The sequence below is a fragment of the Tyto alba genome, unplaced genomic scaffold (genome assembly GCF_018691265.1).
Source record: "Tyto alba isolate M040663 unplaced genomic scaffold, T.alba_DEE_v4.0 Super-Scaffold_6, whole genome shotgun sequence".
NCBI classification, from domain to species: domain Eukaryota; kingdom Metazoa; phylum Chordata; class Aves; order Strigiformes; family Tytonidae; genus Tyto; species Tyto alba.
Window position 1 is genome coordinate 15105482 of NW_024881327.1, and position 13477 is coordinate 15118958.

A 13477-nucleotide genomic window follows, 5' to 3' on the forward strand; every position below is an offset into this window, starting at 1 on the left:
CAATCAGCCTGTCCATTCCAATGATTAAAGTATGTGCTGAGTCATGGAAAAACATATGAAGTAAAATATCCTTGATAGAATATTTGGCCTAAATGTCATTATCTGGTATCTTTTATGCATACAGGGACTGACTCTGCTAGCCTTGACCGCAGAGCAGCCAGGAATTATCTTTAGAGGTTTAAAGAGAACTGATAAATAAGGTACTTTTCATGAGCGGAGAAAGCAAGCACAAGCCAGCAGAGGTAGAGGCCGAGGAATTACATGGGCCAATGAACTTTGAGCCCATACGTGAAATCCTAGCTCCAAGCAAATCAATAGGAATTTTGCGATTTTGGCTGGGGGCAGAGAGGTTTTGCCACACAGCTTATTGGGCAACATTCCTACCAAAGTACAAAACAAAACCAATCTGCAGAGCTGAGGGCTTAGAACAAGAGAAGACTCTTCCTCTGTAGCCAAGGCCCTGTGTACAATCTCCAGTTACATCACCAGAAGCTAAAACAAAGGAGTGTAGTCTATAAAATGCAACATCTCAGAGACAATCCTGGTGGTGTAATAGCATTCCTGAATGGTGGTGGTAGCGCTGTTGTTGACAAGGCCTCTGGAATGCCAAACAAGGTTTCAACAATTGCTAATGCCACTCAGTTATATTTGCTTCTTTCTAGGTAACTGAAAAATTATCAGATTGTCCCTTTCTACTCCTCTTTGCCTGATGTCTCTGAGAACAAGGTCCTACAATCCTGGGTATCTGCAGAAGCTTTGTTACTGGTGGCACAAGGATTATGAACAGATCATAACGTAGGGAAAGGGTTTAAATTAGACTCATGTGGTTTAGAACTTCTTTTTCTGTTTGTATCCATTTTTTTTTTTACCATGTAGACTCTTTCACTTAACAGCTGTGCTCCCCCTGATGCTAGAAAAGGAAAACAGCCTTCTACTATTTAGTGCTGTCTAAAAGGAGATTCAAAGATGCTTCACACAGATAGGCCTTCCACACCCTGTGGAGGTTTTTAGCCTTTACATTACTTCTCCCAGCATGACTTGGCCAACAGAAGAAACCAAGAATATGAGTGTTGCCCACTAAGCACAGCTTTGTGCTATGCTGTAAACTATTACACAATTGCTGTTTTAACAGGAAAAATGGATCTCAGTTGTGCTTTCAGGAGGTTATCGTTGGTACAGCCACCCAATGGTGGGAAAGGGAAAACTTCAGCTGCTGCTCTGCCCCCCAAAAAATAAAAATATGCTGCCAAATCCAAACCCAGTGTGACCCAAGTCTGGAGATACATGCTGTAGTTACACTATAGGGTTCCAGATAGTAGGCGTGTTAAAACACATCCCCACACCTAAACACAAAACCAAAATAAATCAACTTAATTAAAGGAGACAAAGTAAGATCAAACGTCCTCAACCCCACAGAGCAGCTGCATTGGGGCACACACAGGCTCCAGCCTCCTTTTGCTGGCACATGGAGCCCATGGTCAGTGATACCAGTGTGGTTACACGGAGCTAAAAGGACACACTGACAAAGCATCAGGTCATATAACAAGAACATGGTTCGTCTTCATGGGCTTGCAGGATAAGGGTGAGATCATAGTGCAAGCCTTCGACTGGACTGAGAAACACTCGGTCTAGCTGTGGTACAGCATCCTCTGTCAGAAATGTTGGAACTCGTGGCACATTAGCAGGGGAGCAAAGGAAACAAAGGCGGCGAAGGCCCCTTGGTGTCCTTACCCACTGCAGTGGGCAGGGGCTTAAAATCCCCAACATACCTGTTTCAACTGCAGCTCAAAATAAATTGCTTACTGTCAGCACAGTATAGGAGAGGGGAGGAGATTGCCAACAGGAAATTCTGTTTAGGGGAATAGGGTGAGGACGGCGGCAGTGGCACAGGACACCAGCTGTTGCTGGCCCTCCACCAGCTCTAGAACATGATTTCCCATCCTCTCCAGAATGACATCCCTCCCTTCCATCACAGCCCAGACTTCACCTCTCCCATAGAGCCATCCTGGCAGCTGCGACGCTAGGCCAGGAAAACTCATCCAGGGTGGACTTGACACCATGCCTCTGGCACACGAAACAGCCTGTTTCAGGTCATGTCCCTCTTCACCCTGCCTGAGCCATCTCCTCCAGACACCTTCTGAGCCCCACTGTCACCAGCTGAGAGAAAAAAAATCTAGTACTGTTTTAGTTAATTTTAAACTAGTGAAAGCTGATTATTGTTTAGCAAGCCTAATCCATACCTGCTGTCTAAATACAAGGGGGAAAGTATGTAGGTAACCCTTTATATAACAGAGAAGAGTAGACTAGAATTAGAATCTCTGTAGGAATTATGAATCAGAGGATTTGATGACAGCTGTCCAGTTTGATCTTTTTCTTTCAAACTACCATTGCAGCCAGGAGTTGAAATTCTGCTGCACTAAAGTTCTCAGCACAGCATGGTGGTCAGCTGTGTGCTATCAACACTACCATCCTGCAGGCTCACTCACACATTGGAAAAAAATATTCCTCCATGTCAGAAGCAGTAAATTTCAAAAGCAGCAGCAGCCAGAAAAAAATATTATGGAAACTTAGGTGATCACAACAGCTGGAACAGAGGTTTAATAATACATGTCATGCTGACTGCATCAAACCATGGGCAGCAGATGTACTTTGACATCAAATCTTTCTTCACATTTAGGTGTATTAACTGTTGGAGTAAGGGCTTCCTCCCACATACCTATTTTCTATCTCCTTTAATGCATGGTATTCTGCCACCCAGAGAGCAAAACACATTCACCACCTTTTTCAAGTCGCGGAACAAGTCCAGCCATACTTGAAGCTAAGCAGTGTCTCAGCTGCTGCCCCTTAAATCTCTGATCAGTTGAAGCTGATTTAAAGGCAGCAGACATCAAAGTTATGTCAAGCAAAGCTGATCCATTCCTCCTGCAAAAAGTATGCAGGGAAAGGCAAGGGCAGGCAAGAACAGTCCGCAGACCTTCTAAAAGGAGCTGTACTAAAATGAAAGCAATGCAGGGAAGCTGCTAGGTTGCCCACATCCCCTGGAGACAGGGGAAAGTAGCAGCTTCATCTACAACTATGACCTTTCTTGGCCCTCTGGCAGCAGAGCCAGAAAGAAAAGAGCAATACCTGCACTCTGATTCCCCTTCTCTCTTTCTGAAGATGGCGAATACTCAAATTTTCAGACTGCTTTTATGCCTTCCCATGCCTCATCAAGCAAATATTTGCAGGACACTCAGTGCTTCTCTGTTAGGCCTGTTTTGATCTGCTTCCTCCTTAAACCCAGATCCTCCCTTCAGCCTCTTCTGCTCTGTAGTCTTTGCTTTCCTGTTTGCATGGATTGCTGGAAGGATGAAGGTGTTGTTCTCCTTACCTCCCTGCAGTGGTGAAACCTGACAGGTTTATCCTAAAGCCATAGTTTCTCTATTGCTGTTATTGTAATGAGAAAAAAGATCTCTGCTCTTCTCAGGGTTTACATTATGGATGCATACCAGATAACTTGGCCCACCTGTACAAGGTTGATTTGTCTTGAGTCCCTTCGAATTTGATCTACAATACAATTTTTAAATAGCATAAGCACTAGCAAAATGGCACCAGCATGACCTCACAGGTCTCTATAACCCCTAATTGAAAAAGCTTGTATTAATTCTGCAGGGCTTAAAATCAGCTTCTGATACAGTTTGAACAAAGTTAATAGAAGTAGAAGCTCCGTGGATCCAGCCGCACTCAGTCCTGATGCCTCGTACTAGGAGTGGACACTATTTCTAGTACAGGCAAGATCGGTATGAGTAACCCTTTGATAAGCATCACCCAGACAGGTCTGGAAGGAGCTTGGTATCATTCACTTTGTTGCAAAGAGCCATGGAGAGTTTCTTGCAGGCTTGCAAAGCAGTGATTCCCATGAGAAAGAACCAATGAGCATCTGGGGCTTGATGACATACAGTGACAGCAGAAAAAGTGCAGATGGGTACCATCATCAGTAACAAGATGTTATAAATGTTCATAAGTTTGTAAGTGCTTTTCTTTAAGGGTAGTCATATGACAGAGCGGTTACTAGTCTGTCACCGAGAGCCTTGCTCCCCTACAGACATTAATTGTCTTCGGTGCAGTTGCTTCATCATTATCAGCAGGGCCCATGAAATTGTTTGCAGAGCAGCAGGCTGGTTGGGTTATCTGGCAGCCTTTAAGCTGTCTCTTTTTGACAAATCCCACATGTTCTGCTCTAGCAAGGGGCTAACCCTTACTTGGAACAGTAAAACAAGCCTCATGGTAAATAAAGCTAAAGTCAGATTCAATTAGTATATTCAAAGGAAAATGTGGTGGTGCTGTAAAAGCGGACCTTTGGTTGTGAGGAAAGGTATGATCTTAGTTTATATCATCTAAAGCAAGATAACTAATGCAAGGTAGGTGAGAGAGCAAGCCAGCTGTATTTTCAACAAGAGCTAACAGGATGAGAAAAACTGATGGGCACCATGCACTGCTTAGTGCAGTGTGATTCATACCAAAAGTGCAAACAGCTCTATCCTTGATAGGGTATGAACTATCACACACTAACAACATCTTTTTTTCCCAACCAAATGTGTGTCCATAAAGACAGAGAACGGGAAGCATGTCCTTCCTCCCTTGGGTAAACCCACCTAAAGACATCCGCTGCTATGTAACTTTTTTGTGGAGCCATTTCCTACGGCAGATATATATTTGCAGAAGGCCATACTGTGACAGACAACACAAACAATTGCTTGGGGGAAAAAAACACTTTTGCTTTGTGATTTCATGTCCTTTTCCCATTGACTTTCCATGGGCATGACTGATTTTTAACCTAACTGGTTGCAAGAAGAAAATGACCTCACCCATTCACAGTACACTTACATTTAAATAGTATACTACGTGTTCCCAGAGCCCCTTAGCAGCAACAGCAGCCTCCAGTGCAAGAATGCCAATCACTTTTAGGGAAAATTATAGCGCACAGGCAGCTATGCACTTTGGCCACAGTCCCTGAAGTCAATGAAAATTTGTTTACACTCTGTCATATCTGACAGCAAAGGAACTGTTCATATTGTTTTCATATTATGCACAGAGTCAAAAAGCCAAATCCCTACTTACAGTACCAGAAACCTGAAGATCAGAAGCCAAATCCTTCCCCTTATTGTCAGCTCAGAGGCTAGCACAGCAGGTTCAGGAACAAGCATGACTGAGCACCCATAGTGCCTGCAGGACTTCCTCGGTCTTATCTCTTTGCTCAGAAAGATGCTTCCTTCCACTTTGAGCCTTCATTAAAGCTAACCAGGCTGAGCTGTCAGCATGACTCAGCAGCAGTCACATCCAGTTTTCACATTTAGCTTTTGAATCTTGTGCACAGAGTTTACTGCTACATTACAGGTCTCTCAAGAAACTTTATATAGGATAAAGACACTAAACACAGTCTGTGCTTACATCTAGGTCCATAACACAAATACAGTTACTTCAATTAAATCTGAAGACTGAAAATGCAAACTTGGTGTATCTATAAATCTTACAATCTTCCCCCCTACTTTTTTTCCAAAGAAAAAGTACATTATAGCTGGAATTTGCTGTTATTTGTCTTCTATCACTTCTCAAAATATTTGTATGCCCTTACCCATGGAATGTAAAAAATGTATATTAAAGAAGCTGTTATGTAGAATGGCTGGTATTTTTGTAAGCTTAAGAAAAGTTTTATTATTAGATTACAGTAGAGATGTGTGAAAGTTAATTTTACTGAGGCAAGATGAGATATTCATTACACGTCCCTCATTGGTAAAACTTGTGCACAGATGAAGCACAATTGGTTTTAGAAGTACTTCTATCTTCAACTAAATGTATCTAGGAAGGAGTTAAGTTTTTCAGAAGGCAACAAGATACATCAAAGTTTGATAAAACGTTTATTTGGCAGAGAAAAATTAACAGTTCTACATAGAAGACTTGTAGCAATTACACCAGGGTCAGGCTTTTATTCCTTTGCAGACACAGATTCCAAACATGGAAACTCTATGCACCTGAAATTCAGGCTCCAGTAACAGTTCAGATTCCCTAAAAAGTAAAATGAATATTTATGAGAAAGTGAGGGGTTTGTACATTAGTATTTATCAGTAACAGTAGTTATTTCCTTTTTGCAAGCTTCACCATGAATTAATTTATTCTAGAACAATCAAAGAAAAAAAAAAAAAAAAAAAAAAAAGACCCTTCCCCTCAAGCAGATACAATTTCTTACTCTTGTGAATTCATACTTCCACTACATTTCCAGGTCTGCCATTCGGTCATCCAGGATAGACAAATTCTTAATTGGTGACATAAAGAGCAAGCAGAAAAGAAAGAAGAAATAATCAGGACATCCTCAAATATCTCTTTCACTTCAGCCTTTCTTCATATGGCACAAAGTAGACAAACCAGGATCCAGCTGATAGCATTTATTCCTTTGAAGGCCAGCTTTAAGAGAAAGACCTACTGTAGCTACGTCAAAAGCCTGTGAAACTTTTTTTTTTTTTTATGGAAGAGGGAGCCTGAACTCTGGAAGAAGGCAGCATGAAGATACAGGCACGTGCTTACCTGGGGAGCAGCCCCCATGGAAATACACCTCATGCTTCAAAGTGAACCTGCCCTGCACCCGGGGCGCTGCTGGTCGGGGTGCTGCAGTTCCCTGTCTGCAGAGCCCAGAGAGAGGGGAACATACAAAGCTCCCTCAACATGACAGAGAAAGGAGTTTACACGGTGAGTCACCCCTCTCTCTGTACCTCTTCTGTTTGACAACATCGTTGAGCCAGCTAACACTGACTTTGCATGGCAAAATGCCTGACTTGAAGAAATTAAACTGGCTTTGTTTATGACTGTTTCATTTATTAGGTCACAAGGTTCCTGAAGTAATCAAGAACTTATGGACTGTTTGAAAATAGCTAACACAACAGGCACAAGCACAGGAGAGAAGGTTCCTTTGCAAGTGTACAGCATCTGAATTCGCTTATTTTTAACTGAAATAGGACTTAGAGCAGCAGCAAAGTGAAAAACACACAGTAACTATGGACAGCACTGCCAAGTGAAAGCCAGACTTAATGATCCAACTACTACCAGGGTCAAAAAATAAGGCATTTGAAACAAACCTGGTTCTCTTTATGAGGTGAGGTGGACTTGGAGAGGGGCAGCTGGTACCATTTTGGAAAAGTGCTGCTAATTACCAGAAAGAGTTGCTTTTAATTTCAAATCAGATTTTCTGCTTTTGTAGTTCTATTCTTTTTAAGGCACAGTCTGCTAAACAGCAAGACTTATTTACACACTCTAACTGTATGGTTTGCATTGCCCTGGGTGGAAGAAATTAAGTTGCTAACCAGATTTCCAGTACTCAGCAACTGAACAACCCAACAGAAGGGGAAATGCAAACTAAACTGTAAACAGGATTGATAGAGAGTATAGTTTGGGGAAAAAAAAAATAAATCTAAAGCAAAGATTAGTATCTTCACCTCCTTTTGTTAAGTGGCAGTTCTGGCACACCTGCCACCAGGATGAATTGGAAGGGGAGGCTCAATCTGAGACAGGTGTGTTTGTGGGAGCTAAAACAGAGGATGATACACACAGAACTGCCTTCTCACAGTGCATCACTACACTGGAAATTCAATTGCTGTGAGAACATCCAAGACCAATACTATAAATTCATTCAGAAAGGGACTCGCCAAATTAATGGAGACAGATCAATCAGCAGCTATTAAGCACAATAGTCTAGGTGCAGGGTTTTTTTGCCAGAAGTTGACAAGGTGTCCCAGAGGGGGGGGGGAAAAAAAAAAAAAAAAAAATCACACTGCAGATCTTACATTTCTTAAGCTGTTTTCTAATCATCTGTCATCAGCCACTTTTGGATACAGGACACAAAGTTAGGTCCATATTTTAACCATGTCAGTAGATAGGAGGACACCTTTGCTGTCAGCCCCAAGTTCAAAATAATCACAGTCAAGAATACAGTATGTGCCAAAGGCAGGCAAAAAGCAGAGCTCCTGCCTCCCAAGTGAGCCATAAAAGCAATTTTCTGCATGGAATGCTCTAAGTGTGTGTATATATATATATATATATATATTTTTTTTTTTTTTGTAGCTCTACTAGAAGTAATTAATTCCTTGTATTTAGGAGATTTTTTTTTTTTTGCTTTTTAAACTGCCTCCAAAGAATAAACAGGCCCTGGATTTCATCACATGAAGAGAAGTAAAGCATATCCCCTTTTAAGTGACATTTTAGTCTACAAAACATGAGTTTAATGAGAAAATTTGTCAGCCCAGTCCAGAGTTAAATTTACACAGTTAATTTCTCCTACTTATACCACAATCCATAGTTAACAGTTAGCAATTAACCACATGAACAAAAAGCACATTTTTGTCCTGTACTGAAGGGAGAGCAGTCACATCAAATAGTGCTGAAAACTGATACAAACACTTTGAAAAACATCTACCATGGTTTAAGAGTTACCTTTCTAATCAGGACAGCTACAGAGAACCAATGCAACTATGGCATTTCCTGCATTTTGGACTGTGGCAAGGCACAAGAACATTTTCTGCAACAGTTATTTTCTTTCTGCACATCTCATGCCACGAGATAAAAGAAACAAGCCCTCTACGGGGCTTAGTGCACAAGCCACTTCATGCCACATCCCCCTGCAGCTAAGTCCATTGATTTTTCCAAATGTGTTGTTTAAATCCCTCTTGCTGGGGCAGATACTAACAGCTGTACAGAAAAACCACAGTGAAGGTTTTATGTGATCCTAAACACGTGACAGATAAACACAATACTGACTGTTGGGAAAAGGCAAGGTGCTGGTGGTTTCTATCTTGCTTTGCCCGTGTTTTTTAGCAGAGTTCTATTTGGGACATGCTGCCTACTGCCGTAGTGCAAAGCATCTACTTCCACATGCAGTTACCACCTGAAATTTTCTGTGTTAATATTTTATTAATGCTGGAGGGCAGATAATAGCTGGAGGCCAGCACCTGGAAAATGTGCTCTTGCAAGTATTTGAATTAGCATCCAATCGTTTCAGCCAGGAAGGAGGTGGGACCAGGCCCACCTGTTAAGCCTTTCCAGACCATATCTGGAAATGATACACACACCTGGTGAAGCTCTCAAACACTCCTTTGTGTGTGATCCACAGCCTGCTGCAGGGAAATAGTGGCCGCGTTCCCTCAGCAGCTCAGCTCTGCTTTGTGCATGGAAGGGAGGATGCCCAAAAGCCAGGGATGGCACTGGAGTCGGAGCAGGAGTTTGCAGCCCAGCTACACTGAAGCTGTTCTTACCCGTGCCACTGGCATACCATCTCCCTGAGGGAGCACATCATCCTGCCAGATCTTCCTAATATCTGCCAGTTTTGTGCCACTGAGGGGTTCCTTTATCCAGGGCAAACTTCTTAATCCACACATTCCTATCCCAGCCCCTTTCTATAGCCTCTGCAGCAAAATCTAGACTACAATAGACTGCTCCTATGTTGCCTAATGACAAAGCACAATAGAAACTTTGCTGAAAGGAAAAAAGCCAAACTACCAGCCTAAGTTTAAGCTGTCAACAACTGTTTTCTGCATGGGTAACAATATGTGGTAAGAACATAACGGACCAAATGAATCTGAAGCCACAGGGCTGAAATTACTGGAAAACAAGAACTCAGTTGTCAGTGTTCACTGCTATTTGCCCCAAAGAAATAAATCACTAGGTCTCACTAAATGGCCAAACCAAAAAGTTTAAGTAGCAGCTTATCTGAATTGTTTTGACTTCTACAAGATCTCAAACTCAACTGAGTTCTCCTTCCATGAAATACCACAAGCACACAGATAAAAAACAGGTAGGGAAGCCCATGGACTGCATTTTCCATCCCTGCACTCCGCACAGACATGAAGACCTGGAGGGACTTTGGCAGACTGTCAGGAAGTCACAGAAACTTGGTTTTCTCTTTTCCTATTTTCATGTCACCCCAGAGCCATCTGCTAAGCACCCGAGGAGCGCACTAGACTGATGCTTGGGCAAGCTCTGCTCAGAGAGCAGAAGTTTTTTCTTTTCTGGCTGAGTACTGATGTTAACACAGGGACTTTGCTGCACAGGACTGCAAGCTTATTTCCTGCCTTCCATTTCATCTTCTGCAGTTAAAAGGCCTTTACAGTCAATTGTCTCAAACTCAAGGGAAAGCTCAGACTACAACCTGGAAAATATGAGCTGCCCTGTCCAACAAAACCATTTAACAAATTCTGATTCCTGGCTGCTTTAGTAGGGGAGCAGCATGGGGCTGATCAGAAAAACCTGAGACACTGTATTAAGGTAAGCAACTGACAAAACAGTTACATGCACAATGGTCACCTCAAAGAGCAGCTGCTGTATCAAACAGATTTGATATTGAGGATAAACTGTAAAACTTGTTCAATCTCTATCATGTCTGATTTCAGGTTCAGCATCTGCCCAAGGCCCAAGGAAATGCTTTGACTCACCTGCCTTCAGTTTGCCTTCATCACCATCACTAATACTTGTTTCCTCACTGAAATTAATGCTGGGATCATGCTTGCTTGCTGAATACTCTGGCACAAAAACTACAGTATGAGTCATCCATCCCCTAATGCCGTTACAAGGTATGGAACAGTTCACACAGGCTATGCTTCTGAGCTGTTTTGAATCTTTACATCCAGTAAAGGACTTTTTATTGCTTACAGCTCAGCAGCTGTATCCTAACTAAGCAAAAGACTACCCAAAGAGAAAGTGCACAGCAAAGGCAGCGGGAAAAAGCTCAGTGCTTGAGGCGCTCTGGCTGGCATGAACCTGCTTTACACACAGCTGCCCTTGTGCAACACAGCACTGTGCTGCAGCCCAGCTCACCCAAACAGCTCTTCTGCTACCTTAGCAAAATCATGTCATTGTTAAAGCACAGCTTATAGTAGCCTCTGAAACATGCAAAGCAAGGTACGAAATGTTTCCTTGAAAGGTTAGCATTCTCAGGTATTTAGGCTCAGGCCTATAGAAAGGACAAAACCTACAGATTTTACTAGTATTTTGGGTTGATCTCTTAGATCCTGCAAGAGCTGTTCCACTGCCCCAGCAGTTCTATCATGACTGAGTAAGTTTCACTGTCCTCTGGCACCCTCCTGATAGCCTTCCTGCTCTATCTGCTGCTGGCCACCCCCCAGGAAGATATTCATGGGCACAACTGAAAGGTTAGCATAACTACGTGCATTCTCCATTTTAATGTCACAGCTCAGTTTGGGGAGAAAAAAAAACAAAACCAAAACACCAAAAAAAAACCCAAACAAACCCAAAAAACAAACCCAAACCCAAAAACTAAATAGAAGCACCAGGCAGCTAGGAATCTCTCCTCTCTTCCTTTCCAAGCAAGCCAAGCCCAGCTGCAGCCAGCCCAGCCTGTATGCAGGTACATTAATCAACATGCTGTCCAAAAACTGTTCAAAGATTTTAGTGCTCTAGTGTTGCCAATACAATTATCACTGAGTACAGCCTAACAATGCTGGGGAAATCCTTAGAAACTGTCACAAAATCAGCAAAAATAAAGCCTCTCAAAACTGACACAGCATGCTTTTTAGGCCAGGCAGAGTTAAATATGTGTACAAGGCTCCATACAAACTCCAGGCCCAGCACTGCAAGGCACAGCAGCCGGGAAGAAGACAGCCAGCAAATGATCTCACTGCCTACAGCCACACTGCCCAAGCGTTTTATTCCCTTCCTGACACATGCCAACTCTGCTGCAAATTCCAGCAACTGCTTCCCTTAGGGGGTAGAAAGACAGACCTAGGCTATACTTAAAACTTATATATGTTGTAAGGAAGGTATACACGCTACAGCATTTCAGCAAAGCCAAGTCTGTTGTTCAAACCCAGAGAAACTATAAAAAAAGATGGGTAGGACTGAACTGCCTCAAGGTAATTTCACTAGAAATGACCCTAAACCATACATTTAAGTGCAATTTAGATGTAGCCTCAGGAGGAAAAATGAAGAAAGGTTGTTGGGGTTATGTTCAATTCAGATTTAATCACGTTCTGGCAGGACAACTAGAATTTCACATGAATACTCATCCTGGATTGTATCACAGTATTAAAAACCACGCAAGTGACAGGTTAGTGCAATAACACCAGATGCAACAGAACGAGGAGCTTTTCTACACTAATACGAGGGTAGAAGTGAAAACCGCATCTCTCAATCCTGGAGCTTACTGAAGATAACCCATAGAACCCACAGAAAAAGCTGACAAAATACAACCAGCTTCCAGGTGCTGAGAGCAGTGTCTGAGGGTATCCCCTCAGCAGTGACCCCCACTCCCACTGCACGCACTGCTGCACAACCGCCGAGGGACATCTGAACTGCACCCCATCTGTAAGAGAACAATGACCAAGGAAAAGCATCGAAACGGTTAGAAAAATAAAATACTTTCCTTTTTGTCATTTTCATTTTTCACACAAATCGGAGAACCATCTGCCACTTAAGTCATCTATATCCAAATAAGATTTTTTTTTTCCCCCCAGTACATTCCTACAACAGTTCGCTGCTGTTGCAGCTTGACTAGTCTGGACTGCTCTTACAGTCCCCCAAAACACTGGTAAATCCCCAGTTTAATGAAGGTAAAGAGATGAATCCGTATGACCTGAAGTCACAGTCACAAACTTTAGAGAACCTTAGAGGATTTGGGGCTACTTTTGTAATAAAGGAATACCAGTTCCTTGCAAAGGGAATTGACCTTAAAATTACATTGCTTTTCAGCTAAAGCTGTTGGTGCTTGAATCTCACCTTCAATTTTTATTTCTCCCCAAAATACCTTTGAGCAACCCTCATAGCCTGAGAAAATAAAGTCTCAGTCCCGTCCCTTATTTTCACCTCACCCCCACCCCCCAGTGTGTGTGTGTACAGGGAAGATAAACCTCTATTAATGAATTAAAGACTTAAGAGGCCTTTTAAGCTTTTTATTTTTTACCCAACCAATCTGGAATGCATCTGTCCCCAGATGGCAGCCTGCAGATATTTCTCCCTTGCCCTTAGGGAATGAACTCAAGGATGAATTTTTCAGGTCTGGGGAATCTTTGAAGCAGCATCTCCACCTCTTGGAGGCCAGGAGTCACCATTTCCTCATGACGCAGGAACTCTCCCATTTCAAACACATGAAATGAACTGAGGCCATGTAGTGAAAAATCAGGTTACAGCAAACATCTACTCTTGTATTCAAAAAATCCCCAGTATTAAGTGTACAGCTGTGGAACAATATACCTCCAGAGACGGTTTCTTTCTGGCATTAAAGTCTGTGATGGATAGCAAACAGTCTAAAACCCCTCCTGCAAATTGAAGGCGCTGTCTCCAGCTGTTTAACATCAATGGGGTGGCACAACGGGAACACAGGAAGCTCCCAGTAGGAGCAATTTTCTGCTAACTGGTACTGCTGTACAGACATATTTAGACTACCCTTTCCTACTGGGGAAACTATGGTAAACAAGGGAAGAGCAGCCAGCAGTATTTTTGC